Here is a 23,119-nt window from a genome sequence, read left to right as displayed (position 1 = left end):
ACCTACTGACTTATTTTTTAATTTAATTTATAATACAGGGTGAGTCAATACTATACTTACTTATGTTTATGCTTTTTTATTCATATCTCGAGTTTGACAAAAGCTATTAAAATGAGGTTTGTGCCATTTTATTGCGAATTTAATCCAGTTCCATTATAATTTACAATAAATAGGTGTTTCCCTTAAACATTTTAAAGAAAATCAAATTTTAATTTTTTCTATTCGAAATTACCGTCTACCCATGACAATTAAAACTAAATACAATTGTTTTATAGTAGATGTAAATTAAATCATCCACACTCTTTCTAATGACACTAATTTCGTTAAAATCGGTTGATACAAACTAAAGTTATAGGTATTTATCCTCAAATACTTTCTCACTCTCCCCCACCCTTTATTTGAAAAAATTAAAAAAAAAATCGGTTGCCTGTAAAGTCGGTTTTACAGGCGAAGATTTTACGTGACAACGTCTTTTTCTCGGTAGAATATTTATTGATATGAATATTATTAAATTGCACAATAGGAACAAGGAATTGAATGAAAATAAGAATTGCACAAATTTTAACTATAGAAATATATTTTGTTTACTAAAACATTGTACATGTAAACTTAAACTTAACTAATTTCTATTTGAGTGATTTTGTATGACATAACCTATAAACTCAGTTTCTCAACTTTTGTGTTAATCTAACAATTAATCAATCAATCATAGTTTACGATAATGAAATATTAGTGTACAATTATTTACCTTTATTGTTGTAGTTGTTGTAAATGACGAATCTAAGCACTCCACATTTTCACTACAGACACAGCTGACGATACTTTAACCACACGTGTGAACTTGTATTATGACGCTTTCTCGGTTTTCCAACGCCAAGAACGCTCGAGAAAGACAGAGACACAAGCACGCACCGATTCAACGCGCCTAATTCTCTAGTGCTGCGCGCGCAGCGGACCGATCATGTTTGAGTGGGAGAGAGACGCAAGGCATTCGCCGGTCCGGCGGGCCTCTCTCTCGTTCGGTGACTCATCGTAACAGACGTGAGCGGGCGTTACACTTTTTCATGAGTGACTCCGAGCCACAACCTAATTTAAGACGTTGTCACGTCAAAAATTTAGGCCTCTTTCTAGTTTACTTATTTAACACTTGGTATAATTGGGCATATTTCACAAAAAACTGGTTTTCAAATTTTTCTTCATAGGTTTCGCCCCCTAGCGGTTAACCCAGAAACTTGAAAGTTATTTCCAGCGATTTCCCTTGGCCACTTTTACTAAGGAATTTTTTATCCTAAAGTTTTAACATGAATAGTTTCTCATATATAGCCGAGAGATCGGCTTATTGGACCACCCGGTACAATTTATATAGATGATTGAGTAGACAAATTGGCCTGTAATAAGTTGATGTTGTTTACCATTTTATGCAGAAAAATTGTAATGGACCTATTCCAATTTATACAAATTGTTTCACTTTAAAAGCAGATATTGAAGAGGTCTTTTATTATCGCTTCTCTTTTTGTAGCTTCTGTAGTTATTCCGTCGTCTCCTAAAGCCTTTTATTTTTTTCTTTTTTTAAGTGCATACTATATTTGTTATAATATAATAAATATCATAAAAATAGTAACAAAACAAGGCTTGAAGTAAGAATTAGATAAGTTCAATATAGTAGAAAAGATTTGGTACTTGCTAGAAAATGTTGTATTGGGATGGACAAAATTAAAAAAGCAATAACGGTAACAAATAAACAATGTCTAAAAACGGTCATATATTAAGAGAAAACTATATAAATTAAAGACAGGTGAAATTTTTAAACAAATTAAAACAATGTGACTCGTTATCGATAAAGTAACAGATTGGTAAAAATAAAAATCACAGGATCTAAAGTGGGATGGATGGATTCAAAATATAAAAAACAGGAATAGCTAAATCAGTGACACGACCCTTTTAATCTGCTCAAATTATTAAAAGAGTCATCATCATCATCTGTAGGAAATAAAGCCTACAATCCATTTAAGACGACAAAAGGACTTCTACAAGGCTGTGCTACGTCCCCTACTCTGTTTAAAATATTCTTGGAAAAGACACTCAAACCATGGAGGAGAAAGTGCGAAGGAATGGGCATACCAGTAAGAGACGAATACCTATACACTTTAAGTTTTGCCGACGATCAAGTAGTCATAGCACAAGATGAAGAAGATCTCAGCTTTATGCTCAGAAAACTAGAAGAAGAATATAAAAACAACGGAATGGAAATAAACTTAGAGAAAACCAAATACCTAACAACAGAAAACAAGAATATGAGAAACCTAGAGATAGACGAGGGAAGACAAATAAATGGAACAGATAAATTCAAGTATCTAGGAACCATAATATCGAATCAGGGAACAACAGAAGAATATATAAACAACAGACTGAGACAAACAAGAAACTGTATAAGACAACTAAACTCAGTGTTGTGGGATAAGAACATTACGATAAAGACAAAAAAGAGAATATATAATACCCCGACAAGAAGTATCCTGACATATGGGTCCGAAAACTGGACAATAAACAAGAGAAATAGAGGTAGAATAAGAGCAGTAGAAATGGAGTTCCTGAGGAGAAGCTGTAGACTTACAAAAAGAGACAGAATTGAAAACGCAGAGATTAAGCGGAGAATGGGAGTGCAATCAGACATAATCGACTATATAGAGGAGAAGAGACTATCCTGGTACGGCCACGTCAGAAGAGCGGACAGAGGACGCTGGATAAACAAAATCACAGAATGGAGCCCGATTGGAAGAAGAAAGAGAGGAAGACCCCGAAGGTCATTCAGAGATGAAATCGACGAGGCTATGGAGAAAAGAACCCTGCGAGATGGAGACTGGAATGACAGGGAAAATTGGAGAAAACGGTTGAGTGAAGGAAGACAGTGAAAACTGTGGAAATCCTTAATAGTAGTAGTTATCATCATCATCTTTGGCTCGACAATCCTCTGTGGATCTTGGCCTGCTCTAAGATTCGTCGCCATTCAGTTTGGTTTCTGGCAACATGTTGCCATCTTCTGATTTTTAATATCCGTAAGTCGGTTTCAACTCCATCTAACCACCTAATTCGCGGTCGGCCTTTGCTTCTTCTTCCTACAGGTGTTCCTGTGTTAGCTTTTTAGCAATTGTATTTTCTGGCATTCGTATTATGTATCCAACTCATCTAAATCGCTGTGTTTTAATGAACGTTATGACATCTGGCTCATGAAAGAGCTGATACAATTCAAAATTATATCTTCTGCGCCACTGCCCTTTGTCGTTTATAGCTCCAAATATTTTGCGGAGTATTTTACGCTCAAATATTCCCAAAAGTCTTTCATCTTTCTGCGTTAGAGTCCATGTTTCTGCTCCATATGTGAGGGCCTCAGCAATGTTTTGTATATAATAATTTTAGTTCTTCTTTGAAAGAAGAAAAGAGTTATCAGAAAGATCTAAATACAAGAAACAACACAGCCACAAAGCAACGACGAAAAATATATATAAGACTCACATAATCGTATATAAATAAAATAAAAATCAAGCGTATATAAAAAAAAATATTAAAAGACAGAGAGAAAATTCTAGATCGTAATGAAATCAAAGCTCTCTAATACTTAAATGTGAAATATAATGCTATAAAATAAGTTTAAAACTGTATTCAAAACCCGTAGAACTGTATTCTGCATGACATCTATTCTGCTTAGAATGCAATTAAATGAACCATAATAAAGCCGTAATCTTTAATTGATCTAATATCAGCTTTATACAACAGTAAAGATGTTTTAACATCAGCCCCCCACTAGGTTTTTGAGATTGACTTTATAAAATAATCATTTATTACATTTGTTCAGCATAAAATCAATATGTGATTTCCATATTAGTTTACGATTAAGTATTATCCCCAAATATTTGATTGAATTTTTCAAACTATACTCAGGATTGCTTAGTTATAATTTTTCTATTTTTTGGAAATTATGTCGTGTGAAAATCTGGAATTATTTGAGAAATTTTAAATCCATTTTATTGGAACCATTTTCTTAACAATTCCTAATGTTTGTATAGAATAATTATATTTTTTGGAAAATAAGTAAACAAGAAAATCATCAGCATATTGTATTATCTTCAAAAATTACAGTTCTCAATGTGACTGTTATGTAAGTCGGCAGTATAAATATTAAATAATAAAGAACTCAATACTGATCTTTTGGGCAGTCCTAAGTTATTGTGTCGTGGGCCTATGAGACCATCATTATTTGATCTAAGATAAATCTTCCTAGAGGAGTAAAAATTAAAAATTATTTCTGCTAACCGAGATGATATTTGTAAATTTTTGACTAATTTTTCAACTAAAATTCCAAGACGTACACTATCATAGGTTCCGTTTATGTCCATGCATATTGCAGGTAAGTAAGTGTTGTCCATATTCTGAATAGCTTTTATTAAAGTTGTAAGGGTATCTTAAGGAGTTTATCCTTTTTTATACCCAAATTGATGATCGGGAAGTAAGTTCTTTTTTTTCTAACCACCATTCAAATCTGTTTAGTCATTCGTTCTAAAGTTTTAAGCAGGCATGACGTAAGGTATATAGGTTTGTAGGATTGTAGTAAGTTGCAATTTTTACCTGGTTTAAGTATTGCTATGATAATAACATCTTTTATTGTTGACTACTTCATTAAATGTTTCCAATAGTAAGAGTTTAGCTATTTTTGAGAGGTATTGTATTATGGAATTACAGGTCCATAAGTCTACTTTCACATATTTATAAACTATTTACAAAAATAATTACGATACGACTAGAAAATAAATTGGAATTTTATCAGCCCATAGAACAGGCGGTTTTTAGAAAAGGCTATGGAACAAACGATCACCTACTGGTAATAAAAAATCTTATAGAAAAATGCACTGAATATAATAAACCACTAGCTTTTATATTTGTCGACTATGAAAAGGCATTCGACACCGTAAATCAACAAAAAATGTTGGAAGCCTTGACAGAATGCCGAATTGACTATCGGTATATAAATATAATTAAACACATAAATATACCAAAACGCAACAGCCAGTGTTAGAGTGGGTGATCGTCAAATCCAGAAATTCCCGATACAACGTGGAGTACGCCAGGGGGACACCATATCGCCGAAACTGTTCACTACGCTTTTGGAATATATATGTTTAAGGGCAAAACTGACCAACAAGGGCATAAACATAAACGGAGAAAAGCTTAGCCATCTAAGGTTTGCAGATGATATTGTACTAATAGCTGATAGGATAGATGAGGCCAAAGAACTTTTAAATTAGCTCTACCTTTTCTCGCTACAAGGAGGATTGAAAATAAATATATCTAAAACTCAGATGATGACAAATCTTGTAGTCAGCGAAGATATATGCGCAGAAACAAGATCCATAGACCAGGTAATGGCCTATAAATACCTAGGCCATGAGATCCGCATAGGAAAAGATAACCAAACCGTTGAGCTTCTCCGTCGTATAAGACTGACATGGGCAGCCTTCGGCAGGCTGAACCATATTTTCAAATCGTCTAATATACCAATATGCCTTAAAAGAAAAACGTTTAATCAGTGTGTTTTGCCAGTGTTAACTTACGGTGCGGAAACATTGACCATGACAAGGAGAACAGTTTAAAAGATCCGTGTGTGTCAAAGGGCGATGGAGCGTGCTATGTTGGGCGTTTCACTAAGAGACAAGATCCCAAATCGCCAGCTACGACAAAGAACAGGAGTGGCTGATGCAGTAGAGAGAGTAGCAACACTGAAATGGAACTGGGCAGGTCACGTGGCTCGAATGACAGATAATAGATGGACAAAGCGGATACTGGAATGGAGACCAAGAGATGATGCCTACCGAAGCAGAGGTCGTCCACTAACACGTTGGACTGACGATCTAAAACGTTGTAATAGGAATTGGATGCAAGAGGCACAAGATCGAAATAGATGGAAAATTATGAGGGAGATCTATGTCCAGCAGTGGATAAGCGAAGATTGAATGATGATGATTGTATCATGGAAAATTTAAAACTATCCAATCTTAGACGTGTTATTTTGATTTTTAATAGCATATACTAGTTCTTTAAAATTCTAAAAAGGGTTCTAGTGGAAAATGGTTTTGTTCATTTGAAACACCGCTCTAACCTTGAGGTAAATGGATTGATTAAGGAGCAATTTGATCAAAAATTGCATTATCTAATGTATAGGTAAGACATTCAAGTTTCTTTAGCTATTGCTTTTATTATTTTTGCCATGATATCCTGATATTTTAAATAATTTTAAAAGTTGGGGTTTTATTTAGTGAAAGTAATTCTTTTCTTTATTTGATAATGTCATTTCCATTTGTATTTCACCAAGTTGGAGAATTTCGTATTAGACTTTTAAAAGCTTTATATTGTGGAATTGACAGTGGGACTGCATAATTTATACAATTAATTTTAAAATATTTCTCTGACATATTTTATATGTGGTGATAGTTATTAAAAATTGCTCCTCGCTCCTCTGAAATTCTATACAACAAAAAAAAAGCCCAGTGTTTAATGGAAACTTTAAAAATAATTTACTAAAATTCTAACCAAAGAAAATGGAAACAATAATTATGGATATTACAAATAAAGGGAGAATATAATAGAGTTAAATTTGTACTCAGTAATAAGTTTTGTTTACTGTTTGTATTAATATAATTTAATTATAATTTTGCTCAATTTAGAAACTAGTTATTTGAATATTCAACTCGCATAGTACAAAACAAATATGAATTTCGAATTAAAGCAGTAACATTGGTATTAACTTATTATTATTAATATTAAAAACGTAGAGTCATATACCTTTTTTATGAGCGAATAAGTATATAAAATAGTGTACGAGGGAGAAAATGAATTACTCATTAACATCACTCTTTACGTGAACAATATTTTAAACGCAATAAAGAAAGACGAAAAGACGGCTGGCTCTGCATGGAGAAAATTGATGTTGCTACTACTACGGACTCCGCAAAATTGTTATTTTTAAATAAAAAACACAGTTCTCAATTTTGAATTTGTACCTAAGATGAAGTGTAAAAGATTTATTTAATTTCTTCAATCACAAACATTTTTCCTTATTAATCAATTATTAATAAATTATTTTTTCTGATTAATTACACGTGTCGTCAAAGACCCATATATTTGCTTATGCAGGTGCTTAGAGTCGGACTCTTTATTGTCAACAAAAAGTGTTTGGTAAATTATTTATGGAAAATATTGAAAATAATAACAAGTAATCTAAAATCCAAAAGCAACAAACTGCCTTACAAACATGTAATTTAGCAACATCAAAAGTTTAGTTTCTGTGCAAGTAACAGGCTACCATTTTTAATGCGCTAGATAAGAATAAACTCTAATATTACCTAATTCCCTTTTACAAAAGGGAAAAAAGCTCTAGATGCTCCAGATCACCGAACCTAAGAGTAAAGCGGGATATGAGCAAAATTTCCAGCGTATTTCAGACAGAACTGGCTGGTGTATCCATAGCCGCATCAGAGATAACCCAAAAAGATAAGCAGACAAACGCTACTAACCTTGAATAGACCACGTGTCACATCAGGGTTAGTAATGGACTGTCGAGTGTCACCAACTTAAGCTTCGGATGGTAATAAAATCATCCTGAGGTGAGTTAGCGGACACAATAAGAATAAAGGTAACCACATTGCTGACCAACTAGCTAGGAAGGCGGTAGGCCTCAGACTCTTAAGACCTGGGGATCTTTTTGGCTAGTCACTTACAACTATTGCGGAAATTGTCACAATGTCACTTTCACACGCAAACGGTGAAAAGATGCGAAAAGAGCAAGGATGTAGACTTGCCAAGGCAACACTTAGTAACCTTGAAAAGTCAGCATCAAAGATGTACTTGGGAATGATCAAGAAAAACCTATACTTGGCAGTTGGTATAAGTATATATAAAAATACTTTAGTTGCTTGTACCTAAACGTACTGTAATTTCTTCCACTGAATAATATGATCTTTCAGATAGATAGGCTTTTTTCAATTTACGGAACTTAAGAAAAGAAGTTGTAGATTTAAGTTGCAAAGGGAGATGGTTGTATAATTTTTTTGTCGAATATAATATAGATTTCTTCACTAAGTCAGTGGACGGGATTGGTAAATACACATAAAAGCTTAAATTACTGGTGGAGTAGTCATGATTAGGTCTTGCTGAAAAAACATGCAGATGTTTACGAATTAAGCAAACTGTTTCTAGAATATATAAAGAAGGAAGAGTTAAAATCCCGTAATGTTTGAAGTAGCTTCTGCCATGTGTTATCCTACTGAAGCCAAAAAGATACCGTATTGCTCTTTTTAATAATTTAAAAATAACATTGGATTGGGCAGCTGTACTAGAACCCCAAAATGGGAGGCCATGTAGAAGACGAGACTCAAAGAAAAATAATATTTTGGAAGATGCTAAATTGATTTCTTTCGAAACAGATCTTATTGCATGGCTAAGGCTAATTTAATGCTTAACAAATCGGTATAAAGGGACCATTTAAGGTTGCCGTCTATAAAAATACCAAGAAATTTTACAGAATCAACGATACTGATCTCGCTGTTATTAAGAAGCAAGGGTTGAGGAGCTCCTTTATATGATAATGCTACTGTCCTATCCACGTTAAAAGAGAGTAAATTAAAGTCAGACCAGGTTTTTATTTTAAGTAGATTAGAAGTTATAATTGCATGAAGAGCTGCAATAGAGTTCCTCCAGGTAATACTTGTATCATCAGCAAACAGAAAAACATTTTCATCGATTTTTAAGTTACTAATGTCATTTATAAAGAGAAGAAAAAGTAGAGGACCCAGTACTAAATTTTGTAGTACTTCACCTACAATGCTTCTGTGACTAGAGTCGGTATCATTTGCTCTAACTAGTCGTTTCCTATTCCTCAAGTAAGATTGGAACCAATTCAAAGAAATATCTCGAATTCCGTAGCAATTTAGTTTTTTTATTAAAATGTTGTGATTTACACAATCAAAAGCTTTGACATAGTCACAAAAAACAGTGGCAATATAAAGATTATTGTTTAGTGCTTGATAGACTTCATGTAGTACAGAAAACATATCATCGTTGGTACAATAATTGGATAAAAAGCCGAACTGACTTTGTGATAAAATGAATTAAAAAAAAAAGTAATTTATGGATAGTCCATCAGCACAGATTTATAACTGGTCTTATAAAGAATGAATTCGAGACCTTTTTTGAATTAAGGATATAGGAAATAGGAACTTGTTGTGGCAAAATAGTTGATGTTATATTTTTACTTACATTAACGAAGTATTCATTTAGATTTTCAGGGTTTGGAAGAGAAAAGATTTGAGCTGTGTTAGTTTCCTATGTAAAAGTGTAGTGTGTTTCTGTAGTTACTTCTATAAGAATGTTCGGAGTTACCATCCACCTTTCTAAAAATGGCAGGATAGATAATGGGATTAGGACTACAACTTCCTGGGAGGATGCACAATGGGTCAATTGGGGCTTAAGTGCTGTGGGACTTGGCTCGCCCTCCCTATTCCATAGATACATATTCAGATTCCTCATCATTATCATCCAGCGTCAATAGTCCCGTGCTGAACATAAGCCCCTTTCTCGGGTTTTCAACCCTGTCCATCTTGCGCCACTCTCATCCAGTTTTTATTTTGTCTTCTTAAATCGTCAGCCCATTGTGTAGGTGGTCGACCCACGCTTCCCTTGTCTTCCCTTGATCCTCAGTCAAATAACCTATTTCCCATCACCCAGCCGTCATTATAGCTATCTGTCCTGCACATCTCCATTTTAGTCTGGCTATCCTTTTGATGTTAGTCATATTGGTTCTTCTCTTGACCTCTTTGTTTTTTTTTTTATTTTATCCTAACATGGATCGCTTCATTTGGTTTATGGATCCCTATCTGTTTTTGAATTTTGGTAGTCATCAATGCAATTTCATCAAGGTTTTTGTTCATTACAATATGAAATAGTTTCTTTGACGTTATCTTGAAATATTTTTGCAGGTGTGAACGCCATGATTCTTTTTTACCAGGATTTCTCCTACTGGCCAATCTGTAGGATATATAAAAAGTGTTCTTAAAAAATTACTGAAATAAAAATTGGAAACTAGCCAATTATAGATAACATATAAAGAAATAAATAGAAAAGGAAACATATAAGAAAATTTCTGATAAAACAATAACATTTAAATTAATTACCTTGACATTTCAATTAATTTAATATTCTTGATACCTCTATGCTTCTTTTGCTAAAAGACATCATTAAAATATGGTATGTATTACACAGAAACTTAAGCAGAGGTCCAAAGACAAAAGTTGTTAAGAAAAAAAGGCAAGTTTAAATAAAATTAGAGCTTGACAAGAATTTCTCATACTGCGTAAATAAAACTTTAACTAAGTTCTAAGTAAGACTATGTACCTTGAAGGGTAAATTCCAAAGTAAATAAAGTTCACAAAAATGAAACTTAAATTTTGCGCTTCAGCCATTATCTTAAAAGTTTTCGCTAAGTTTTACTTATTTTGTGAAAATGTCGTAATCATTCTGGGCCTTTACAAGGTATACAAAACAAAATTACTAATTTTTTAATTGCATGTAATAATTATCATATTAAATTAGAAAATTAAAATTCTAAATAGAAAATAAATAAAGTTTTAATTTGATGTTTTAACCTGATGGTTAAATAAACTTTGAAGAAAATATGTTGTTTTGCTATGAATAAAAAACGCTTAATTAATTTTATTTGATTAGATGAAACTTACAACGAAAGATTATCTATCGGACAAGTAATGATAACATCTTGTTGTTCTTACCACGCATTCCGGTATACGTTGCCATAGAAGAAAAATATTAGCAAGGTTCTAAAACTACTTTCTTGTGGCATATTCAATTTTTTTTTGTTTTTTTTTTTGTTTTAAATTAAAGTGTATCTGCAGCTATGGACCATTGACACTGGTACAAAGTTTAATACAATATTTTTATGTTTACATACATGTACAATCTGTTTATATACATTAGGATACATTAACAATATCTTAATATAATTATAGTAAAGGTAACAGTCTTTTAAGAAACGAATTATGGATGTTTGTAGAACCGGGTAGATCACTTAAATTATTTTGAAAGTTGTAGTAGTCCCTTTGAGATTTGTAGTGGACACATTCTAGTAATATGTGCTGGACTGTGAAGGACCCATTACAATGTTCACAACGAAGATGGTTTTCAGAAGACATCAGATATCCATGTGTAAGACAAGTGTGACCTATTTTGAGCCTTCTGATAATAATATTGTTTTTCTGTTCATTTGAGGCATGGTGATGGTAACAGTTGGTTGAATTGTGCGTAGTTTTGTATTTTGTACGTTGCAGTGTGTTTGCCAAGTGCTTAGTATGTTGTTCTTGATACTGGCCTTTAGTTCTTGGTGAAGTTGTATGTTTTCCATATTTTCTAAGGAGCAGGCCAGGTTTTTTGCATGATCAGCGTTCTCATTTCCATTGATACCAACATGGAATGGTATCCAGATGATAGTTACTGAAACACCATTTTTTGACTGGTGTTGGCAGATACTGTGGATGCATTGTTCAATGGGATGTATGGAGTATATATTTCTGATTGAGTCAATTGCGGAGAAAGAATCGGTGCATATTGCTAATGATTTCTCATTTGATTCCAATTTTAGTAGACCAATTATAAAGATTGTTAAGAGTATTTTGGAGTAAAAGCATGTGCTCCTTGTAACTTCACCTTGGCAATAAAGAACAAGATCAATTGCGTGTATTGAGTATTTTATTGAAGGGAGGACAAGAGAGTTTATATCGTTAGTGCTAAGAAGGAATAGCGTTGGGCTAGGAACTGAGCCTTGGGGACTCCATTTTGTAAGATATGTGATGTAGATGTTTTCCCGTTTGTAACTACTTTGAATGATCTCTCTCGTAAGAAATTGTTTATAAAGGTGAGAATATTACCCGTTAAATTAAGTTGTTTAAGTTGTCTAATAGTAGCAGCTTTGTTTATTGTGTCGAAAGCACTTTCTAAGTCTAAGGCAACTATGATGACGTCATTCTTATTTGATATAGCTTTGGTTATTTCTGTTCCGTGGGGTATGACTTACTTTCAGGCTTAGTTTTATTTTGAAAGTATTTGGCTAGCGTCTTGGTTAGATGGCTATCATTTATAATGACTTTATCTCCATCTGTTATTGCGTATATTTTGCAATATGTGTTTAAACCTATCATTTGTTTAATTGTTGTCCACACTTGGGCGGGAGGGGTATCTAAGGTTATGCTGTTGATGAATTTTTTCCAGGATTCTTTTTTGCTTTCCTTCAGAATTCGTTTGGATTTTGCACGCATTTTCTTAAAAAAAATAAGACCTTCGATGCTACGCGTTTTGCGATATCTATTAAGAGCCTTCTTCTATTCTTTTATTGCGAGTTTACAAGAGTCGTTACACCATGGGACGGCCTTTCTTAAATAATTTATGGGGCATTTACCTATACATTGGTCGATCGCAGTTAGAATGTAAATTGCAAACTGATTTACGGCAGCCTCGATGTTTTTCTTGAAAATTATTTGGTTTGAAAGGTCTTCAAAAGTATCACTGAATAACCTCCACTTTGCATGGACAATTATTTATTTGGTTTTGACCTCCGCATTTTCGGTGATATGACTTGAGATTAAAATGGGGTAGTAATTGCTATCATATAAGCTATCTAGTGTTGGCCACTGAAGCAGAGAAGCGATTCCAGCATCATAAAAACTTAGGTCTATGCAAGAAGAGGTTCCAGACTGGATGCAGAAATATGTAGAGCTTCCTGTATTTAAGAGGTTAATACTGGAGTTACTCATGATATCTTCGATATGTTTACCTCTGCTAAAAGAGCGCTGGGAACCCCATGTTGTGCTGTGAGCGTTAAAGTCCCCAACTAAGATAAAAGGGTTTGGCAGTTGTTTTTTGAAGTCTCTTAGCTCTGAGCTGAATAAGTTGTAGTTTGGAGAAATGTATATTGAACAAATAACTAACTTTGCGGTTATCACAATCGCTTCTAGGTTTGTGTGTAAGTCAAACTCTTGATAGAAGATGATAGAAGATATCGTTGGAAACAAAAATAGATGAGCCGCCACTTGCTCGTAGGTGTGTAGGTCTTAGAAAGCTGTAGCTAGTGTAGTTTTTTAGGTAGTAGTTGTGGTCTTGGTGAATTTGGTTTTTTTAAGATAGATAAACTTGGGCGAGCAGACCGATATAAGTTTTTGTAAATATTCTAGTCTGGGGTAAAAGCCATCGCAGTTCCATTGAATTAGTCTTAGCATGGTGTTAATATTAATAGGAGCTGAATTGAGAAGATTGGGATGGTGGTGAGCTTACAGAATTGTAGATATCTTCATTAGAATCGGCGGAAAGATTTGGAATGGGCGTACTTTCGGGTTCTTCTGGATCAGTGCCTAAGGCCTTTATTTATAAGGAAAAATATAATTATGATGTCATTTGTTGAAATATCTGTAGTAGACGAGAAATAGATTTCTGAGCTGATCACATTGTATTCTTTGCTTCGTGGGCGGACACGGAACACAGAGAACACACAACACAGTTTTATTTAGGTTATAAACTCGTCGTTAATTGCTTGCTTGCAGTTTTTAACCGTTGTTTTAAAACAGTTGCTTCCTTGGCATATCAGAGAAGTAGATCAAGTTACACTGATGAGTAACACCCCTGAATAATTAATTTCGAAGTCATAGAATAGTTTCCATACTTGAGTAGCATGGCAAATAACACAGATCTAATCTTGAAAGAGATAAATCATACAGCAACGTTTGCAAGCAGAAGGTATTATGGACAAATGTCATAGAAGTCATTGCCAAATAAGAAAAACAAATACAATGTAAAAAATGATAAACAAAACATGAATCGAATCTGCAGTCGTCTGGAGACTAAAGATGCCAGGAAGATGAGTATGGTCAATGAAATCGAGTGGTAATAAAATAGGAGCAAATAATGGTAAGCTTAAGAAACATGAGCCTTATCTAAATCCGTAGCGCCTATAATGATTTTCCTACCTATTTTGTTAATGAACTTGGTATGTCATTAACCAAGGATTGATAACCATTAATTAAGGATTGAAACAGTAATACTTGTCATGTGAACTAGGAGTCTGTAAGCTAAGATCTCAAAACAAGAACAAATGCTAAAAATGACTATAAAACTAAAGTAAAAATTCAATTTTCATAAATTTAAACGTCAGAATTTTTTTGTTTTCTAATGAATGACTCTTTTAAGATTTTTTAAATACTTTTCTAAGTATTAATTACTTTTAAATAATTTATTTAATACTTTCTTATAATTTTAAATTACTTTTGAAGAATTTTTAAAAAGTTTTTGTCTTTTTCAAGTAAAAATATTAGTGGCGCATTTGTCTAACTAAACCGTCTAGAATATCATAAAATACAAAAACCTTAAACTCTTATTAATATTAATGTAACGAAAGGGATCAAAAATGAACTCCTTAACTTTGTGATCAGAAAAACTTTTCCGGAAGCCAAGATAAAAGGGAAATGCTATTAAGAATCTAGATATCCATTAAAATTTCGTTCACGGTAGTCCAGTAAACGCAAAAAAAGTTTGACATTAAATATTTGCATTACCCTAAAATGAGATCTGCAGTCTTGAATAGAACGAAGTGCAGTGGAAAATAATTAAAACGATAATTTATTACATTAATACACTAGAAAAATGTTAAAGTTAGTGAAAATTTTAGCACGGTAAAATTTATTCAACTTGTGGCAATAATATTAGATAAATGTTGTTTGCGATTATTTGGTTAATATTACTTGTTTAACCTGTTTTTCATATACGTAAACATTTGGTGCTATTTTCTAGTAGTTTTAGATTTACTACTAAAAGAAGGTGTTTAATATACACTGCGCTCCAAAATTAACGCATAATTTTAAAATTTTTGTTTGTTCTTTTCTGCTTTATGGTTGTTTTAGAACATCTTAAATAAAAAACCTTTCTTTTTTTACAAAAAATGTATTGAAATTAACAATATAACATCATAAGTCTAAACATCTAAACAAACAATCTCTCATTCTCTCATACTGAGAAAAATCATTCTGATTTTTTCTTGACCAATTTGATCCCAAATTTCAACCAGCCGCAAAAACAGTTCATCTAATGTGTTTGGTGCATTAGGTAGTTGTCGTAGTCGTCTGCCTATGATATCCCAAACATGTTCTATTTTGTTGAGGTCAGGACTTCTCGCAGGCCAATCCATGACAGGAATTCCAACCTCCTGACGATACTGCTGCACAATTCTTGCCGTGTGTGGCCTGGCATTATCTTGCATAAGCATGAAATTATCTCCCATAAATGGTACAAATGGCACGACATGCTCCTCTAAAATGTCTGTTATATATCTCTGCGATGTAAACCGACCACGATCTATAAAAACCGCTCTTGATTAGGAGTTGTAACCCTTCTACGGCCTTGACCGGGACTTCTCGAGTTACTTCCAGTAACAGAAAAACGTGTTAACACTCTTGAAATGGTTGACTGGGTGACGTTAAAACGTTCGGCGAGTTCTACTTGAGTGTATCCTTCTTCGCGAAGAGTAACGATTCTAAAACAGTCACTTTCTGACAAATTTCGATTTTCTTGCTGCTGGTGGTTCATTTCAGAGAAAACTTAAAAACCCCCTTTAAACGTTCAGCACAACGTAATCCAACCCAACTAAGATCAAAATAAAATGAAGCACAATTAGAATGTTTTATATTTTTTTGCAATAAATGGTAAAAACATCAGCGTTTTTTACCGTTCTTTCGATAAATTTTACAATATACCGGGGGTAACAATAATATATTAGCACAAAAATCGAACCATTAAAATTATTGATTTACCAGGGTTTTTAAAATTTTAGAAGAAAATAGAAAATTTAAAAGAACAACTAAAATTCGTTAAAGAAGAATTTCGGTGGTTCTCTGAAAACATTTTATTTAATAAAACCTATGTTCCTTAAATATAACTCTTTTTTTATACCAAGATTGTTCCCCTATGTACTTGTTGTTAGTGGAAGAAAGCGTTCTATGCAATAGCAAAAGATCTATTATTTATTTACTTTTGCCTATTTCTGCAATACATATTGTAGTTATATCAGGGTTACCCTTCTAGCATAAAAGGGTTGCACACATTATTTTTAATAAAAAAAGTGGTACATTAGACGGCACTATAAAATAGTACGAAGCTTTATACTGTTTTCTGTATTTTGTATTCTTTAAATTAAATAAAGTAATTTCATTATTTATTTAATATTTTTATCGATTTTAATAAAATTAAAAATGTTTACATATTGTATAACTGACACTCCTCGTCACGTAAATGGACTCTTCCAATTGTTTACTGTGCTAACTATTTCGTTAAAAGTCATATTTAATATTATGCTGATTTAGAAATCTCTTCCAAATTATAAATATAAAAGTTCAATGTTTTACTAATAACTCTTCTTGTTGTATTTTAATACAATTTTTAAACTGATAATTGTAAAAATCCGACATTATATTTATACGAAATAATTATAAAAGGAGAAGTGTATAGAATAAAAATTAAAGCCCGATTTTAACCTAACCTAACCTAAAAAGTTTAGTTTAGTTACTAATGTTCACTTTAGACTAAAATACACTTTAGTGTCACACTCTACACCCAACTTTATAATACCTTCAGCTCTTTTCATTATTAGAAATTCAGATGTTTAAATTAGTAGGTTGCTAGTGTTTAGGACTTTTTGTTTTGTCAGAATAAAGGGATTTTTAGGTCTGTCTGGCAGCATTGTGTAGTTGCAAATTGTCAATCTGGAAGCCGCAGGAAATGTCGGCGGAAACATAACACACTGCTGCATTACGCTAATGGAGGGGCAGATAATGATATCACTGGAGTGGGCTATCAGGAAGATATTGGTCAGCTTACTGCTATACAGGTCTGCGAAGAAAGTGCCACTACCTCTGTTAATAATGGCAATCAATCATCAGCTTGACCATTAAATGGTATGTCACTTAGTGTTAATTCTGTCTAGTTGGAAAATGGAGCTGCTGTTCCTGGAGAGGTATTGTTATCAACCGCATTAGTTCAAAAAATTGATGGGAATGGAACAGCTTGTACATGCAGAGCACTGTTAGATTCTGGGTCCCAACCCAGTTTAATAAGTAAAGAAGTGGTAAAGCGGTTAAACTTGCCTAGGAAGTCAGTAGAACTTACTTTAGTAGGAGTTGGAAGCAAAGTATAAGGAATCACAAACAAATAGTAATACGTTAGGTAATGAGGAAATTCAATGGCAATTTATTCCGGCACGTGCTCTAAATTTTGAAGGTTTATGGGAAGCGGCCGTGAAATCATGTAAACATCATTTAAGGAGAATTTTAGTTAACTCTCCTCTAACATAAGAGGAATTTATTACTCTTCTTGCACAGGTTGAAGCGGTTCTAAAGTTTCGTTATTTGGTCCCTCTTTCCTCTAGTCCTGACGACCTTGAAGTATTAACACCTTTCCATTTCCTTACTGGACGCAAACTCACTACAGCTCCTGATCCAAGTCTTAAGCAGATACCAGCGAATCATCTGTCTCGTTGACAACATATACAGAATGCTACATCAATATTTTTGGAGTAGATGGTCGAGTGTGTACCTTGCTGAATTGCAACAAAGGCACAAGCGGATAAGGAATTTCAGTAATCTTCAAACTGGACAGTTGGTTATCAATCAAGGAAGACAATCTGTCATCATCCCAGTAGCGATTAGGAAGAGTAAAGAAACTGATCTGTGGTTCAGACAGAAATGTGCAAGTTGTCTTTGTCAAAACTCAACTGGGAGAATACAAACGTTCTATTTCAAAACTGTGTCCCCTTTCACAACAATCATAGTGATTAAGTGTTTATTCTTTACATATATAAGCATTGGTTATGTTACAATTTTATATTCTTCAGTTTTTATATATTTAAGCTTTATGTTGAAATTGGTATTTCAATGTAGGGGGGATGTTTAGGACTTTTCATTTTGTCATAATAAAGAGATTTTTAGGTCAGTCTGGCAGCATTGTGTAGTTGCAAACTGTACGATTATTGGACTCGACCAATGTGCATAATGGACTGGCCCGATTGGGCAAGGTAGAAGGAGATATTTAAGAATGGCAGAACTGACATAACGTTGTAAATTTGTTTAATAAAAGTTGGAAATGTCAGTTGGTGGCATTAATTTTGGTGAAGAAAAAACCCGTAAAGATAATTTGGAAGTTCTTAGCGGAATTAGCTACATGTGTTTTTGTCAATTTTGCTTAATTTTTTTGAAATAACCTTATTTTTCTTGTTGTGTGTAAATTTGTTATTAATTGTGTATGTATCAAAAAGAAGTAGTTCTTCAAATTTCATAAACAGATGAAGTTTTAGTTATTGGGGAAGTATACAAATATAAATTAAACAAGTTTAAAAACCACGAAAATTTATGAACGAAAACTGGTTTTAAATGAAGAAATTGATTAATAACAGGACAAATAAGAGAGAGAAAGGCTAATCATGAAAGATATTATGGAACAAGAATTAAAGTCAAAATATTAAAAATTGAATTATAATTTAAACAAAAATATGCTCAAGAAAATTTAAAATCCTAAATATATTGTACAAAATATGTCTTTTAATGTCATTGAATTTAAACTATACATAAATTTTAAGAACTCAGTACAGAAACTGCTGAACTAACATATTTATGATTAACATTATGTACAATAATTATTATAAAAATGCATATTACTGAAATATAGGCATTTGATCATAATATCTTATAAAATTTATCTTGACAAGGGTAAAGGTAAATGTAAAACCCATACATTATAAATTACCTCAAAAACAAAAAAATTGGTTTACTCGAAAATGTTTTTTTGAAATTGTGAGTCTAGTTTTGCAAAATTTTGTCTAATACATAATTTGCAATATCCTTTCCTCAATTTAACCTTGAAATTGGGAGAAATTGGTGGTTATTTTATGGCCTTAATTAAATGGTCTTCTTGTTAATCTAGATTATTATCTACAATATTGTTCTGAAGCTATTTTCTTGGGGCATTTTAAATTAATTACTATTTAAATGGGAATAAGCCACAATTAAAGGTTAAAATACGTTTATTGACGTTTCAATTTCCACTTCGAAAATCGTTCTCAAAATACAAACTTCAGTAAATTAAACAAATTTTGTTTTTGTTACTTAGTGAAAAATTCTTCTAATAATTTAATTTGATCTGACTCATCTATATTGACAATTCAGACATACATTATACATTTTAAAGTAGACGACTTTAAAATGATATTGCCAATATTGTTGAGTTGCGTTCCTGGGACGACTTTACTTATAAGATAGTACATTCGATTACATGAAATCAACTTTAACTTGAGAATATCCGTCAGAAAAGATCATAACATGTAATTGGTCTTTAAAAAGACAAATACATGCCATGATGACAGTAAAATTCTCCTGTTAGTGATTTCATAGTAAATTATGAGGGAAAAACCAGGAAAAAAAACTCATAATACTATCCCGACATGGTAAGTATTTGATCTTGCATTTAGTTTACCTTTAATAAATACCAAATTCCGATTTTATATGTTTGTTATTTAAAAAATATAAATGATGTATTCTCCATATGTTACTGACTTATCAATATTGGTATTTTCTTTTTAATAACTTCCTCTTTCAATATGGGTAACCAGATCCTACTACATTCTGCCGAGGAATTGTGTCGCGAATTCCTCGGCAGAATGTAGTAGGATCTGGTTACCCATATTGAAAGTTAAAGTTGATTTCATGTAATCGAATGAACTATCTTATAAGTAAAGTCGTCCCAGGAACGCAACTCAACAATATTGGCAATATCATTTTAAAGTCGCCTACTTTAAAATGTATAATGTATGTCTAAATTGTCAATATAGATGAGTCAGATCAAATTAAATTATTAGAAGAATTTTTCACTAAGTAACAAAAACAAAATTTGTTTAATTTACTAATGTTTGTATTTTGAGAACGATTTCCGAAGTGGAAATTGAAACGTCAATAAACGTATTTTAACCTTTAATTGTGGCTTATTCCCATTTAAATAGTAATTAATATGATCTACAAGAAACAAAAGTCAATTTTCTATGGTGGTGCTATAAAATACTGCTGTTGATACTATTTAATTTATGGTTACTTTCAAATTTAACCTCATTCGATTTTTAAAATTAAAAATCTTCATTTTCATACCCTGTATTGCCTTTCCACAATATTCCTAAATCGTATGGCAAATGCATTATAAAGATTCTCACCTTCCGTTCTAGTATCTTGTCTAACCGTGTCAATAAATATGGTTTTAAACTACATATAACAACACTCACCAACTTTTCTATAAAAGTATATATATAATAGTACTATAAATATATAAAATAGTACCATACTATAAAAAAATAGTACCAACCTAACGAAGTCTCCAGCTTCAAATCTAAGTACTTATGTTATATATATATATATATATATATATATATATATATATATATATATATATATATATATATATATATATATATATATATGTGGCTAAACACCCCTTTAGGGGTTACGCCGCTTACGCTCTCTAGATCTATGTTTTGAGGTAGATCAGTCCTCATGTTCCTTATTTAATTTTCTCAGTTATTTTTCTCCATTGTGTCCTATCTCTGGTTTTTCCTTTCCACTGTCGTATGCCCGCCTTGTTGAGATCTGAGACAATCTCCTGCATTTTTCCTGGTTCAAGCATTGTTCTGATGTTCCACGTACTTATTTTTAGTTCATCGCGTTTTTTCATTTTTCTATTATATTTTTTCCTGCTCGTCTGTTTTATCTTATCTAATCTATTCATGTCCTTTTCCTTTGTCATTTTCGTTTCCGTTTTTTGTTGTGTGTACGATATTTGTTGTTTTATCGGTTTTTTGGCGTGTCTTGGTTTGCCTTTTCCAGTTCATTCTTCTCTTTGTTCCATTTCCATATAGCCCCGTCAATATTTAATTTTTGATAACCTACTCTGGTGTTCATACCTTTTTCTTGTTGAAATTTTGCAATTTTCCGTATTTCTTGTTGGATCTTCATCTCTTCTTGCGTTAGATCGTTATTGATGTATATTTCTGGCTTTGATGCCCTTAGTTTGTTTTTGTTCTTCATGATTTTAATTTTTTCATTTCTGTTTTTTAGTTTTACAAGACATGTTTTGTCGCCTATTTTATAAGCATCTTCTATTTCTACTTTAATGCCTAATTCTTTTTCCACGAAATTTGCCATAATCTCGTTGACTACATTTGGGTTATTTGTATCCATCGGTAGACCCTGGACAATAACATTGTTAGCCTTTCTCTCTTTCTCGAGCTGTTCTACCTTCATTTTCACTATCTTTAGTTCCTGCTTCATTTCATCATTTTCCTTTTTTAGTTGTTGGTTACTTTGTTTGAATTCATTTATTTCTTTTTTTAATTCTCTGAGGTCATTTCTATATTCTCGTTGTTCTTCTTTTATTCCTTTTACCTCCGTTGTTAGATGTTTTGTTTGATCTGTTAAATTTTGCATCATTTTTAAAAGCTGATCTATTTTGTTTTCATCTTTCTGTTGTTTGGTTGGTGTTCTGGTAAGTTTCTTGTTCTTGTTGAAAATATCTTCATCATCTTCCTTTCGACTTCTTTTTTTATTGTCTTCTGAGGTGTAGTCATCATCGCTATCCATTTTTATTTCTTTTTTTATGTATTTTAGTACTTATGTTACCATTATTAAATATTGTTTGATTATGTACAGAACTCAGCCATATGATTTATAATTTTTAAAATAGTCACTGATTTTTTGGACATTTAGAAAATGAAAAAATTATTTTTCTAATTGACGAATTTTTGCATTTGCACCATAAGAATCAATTTGTATTAAATAATTCCAAAAAACAAACTGCAGCTATGCATCTTCAAAATCATAGAATGATATAAAACTCTTCTGCAACTTGCATCATTTCATAATATTTGTTTGATACATTTTCAATTCTGGAAGCTGTTCCGCGATATACCCATATAGTCAGCTAATGATATTTGCATCTTGTTTCAGAAGCAAAAAATTGTGGGAGAAAAATAATATTTTCCCACTAAATCTCTTGTCAAGACCTTTTATTACTCTTGCTCCAAGGTGTTGTTTCCTTACATCTTTTACTTTTCCGGTATATATTTGAAATTGTAAAACATATCCTGACTGATCAGCACCTTATAACCCCATTATGATGGAATTCATTGATATATATATAATATATATATATATATATATATATATATATATATATATATATATATATATATATATATATATATATTGGCGTAAACTACTTCGTAAACGTCCCTTAAACCTTATCATCGATTTGTCATTCTTGCCTTCTGGGATAAAATGAACTTTTATAAGAGGTTGGAAGTTCCTCTAACAATGGTCACACTCGGTAGAGTTTATCATAATCGCCATTACCTTTTTTAGGTTCTAATGAATTGCCACTTATGTAAAGATAAGTAAGCAACCATCCAAGTCTGTCAAATGACATACATGAAGAAATAAACTGTATCCCTGAAAGCAAAATTGGTAGACCAAAAATCTCTATAACCGCGCAACTTTTTTACTCCAATCAAAAGGTTTATTCCCAAAAAAACACTTTATTTCTTTAACTGTTGTAGGAGTGTTGTTTTTGTTATTTATTTGACTACGTATAAATTTGTTTGTAAAACAAGAGTATTCAACAGGTTCTCAAATAAAAAAAAATGTAAGAAGAAATTAAGAGAAGTCTCTTAAAGTATCAGGAACTTTTTGTCCAACGTTTTCTGAGAAAAGACGGATTTGAGAGGCAATATTTGGGTCGATGTTTTGTTTATCTAAAATACCTGGCTCCAAAGTCATCTCGATATCTTCATCCCCGTTCTCATCAGAATCGGATACGTCAAATCCCTTTGATGGGATATCCTTTCGTAAATCGTAAGCTTCATTACTTGTTATTTAACTTAAATTAAAACGTCGTTTTATTTTGGAGTTATGTAACAAAACATCAGATCCCACAAGAA

General features: G+C 32.4%; 1 protein-coding gene across 1 annotated transcript in view; it reads left to right on the top strand.

The window, feature by feature from the left end:
* Window positions 1-23,119, top strand: part of LOC140432284 (uncharacterized) — a 942,959-nt gene that overhangs the window by 334,228 nt on the left and 585,612 nt on the right. The window lies entirely within an intron of this gene.

This window comes from Diabrotica undecimpunctata, chromosome 1 (genome assembly GCF_040954645.1).
Source record: "Diabrotica undecimpunctata isolate CICGRU chromosome 1, icDiaUnde3, whole genome shotgun sequence".
NCBI lineage: Eukaryota > Metazoa > Arthropoda > Insecta > Coleoptera > Chrysomelidae > Diabrotica > Diabrotica undecimpunctata.
The sequence above is the reverse complement of the archived record's forward strand: the minus strand, read 5'-3'. Positions and strand labels throughout refer to the sequence as shown.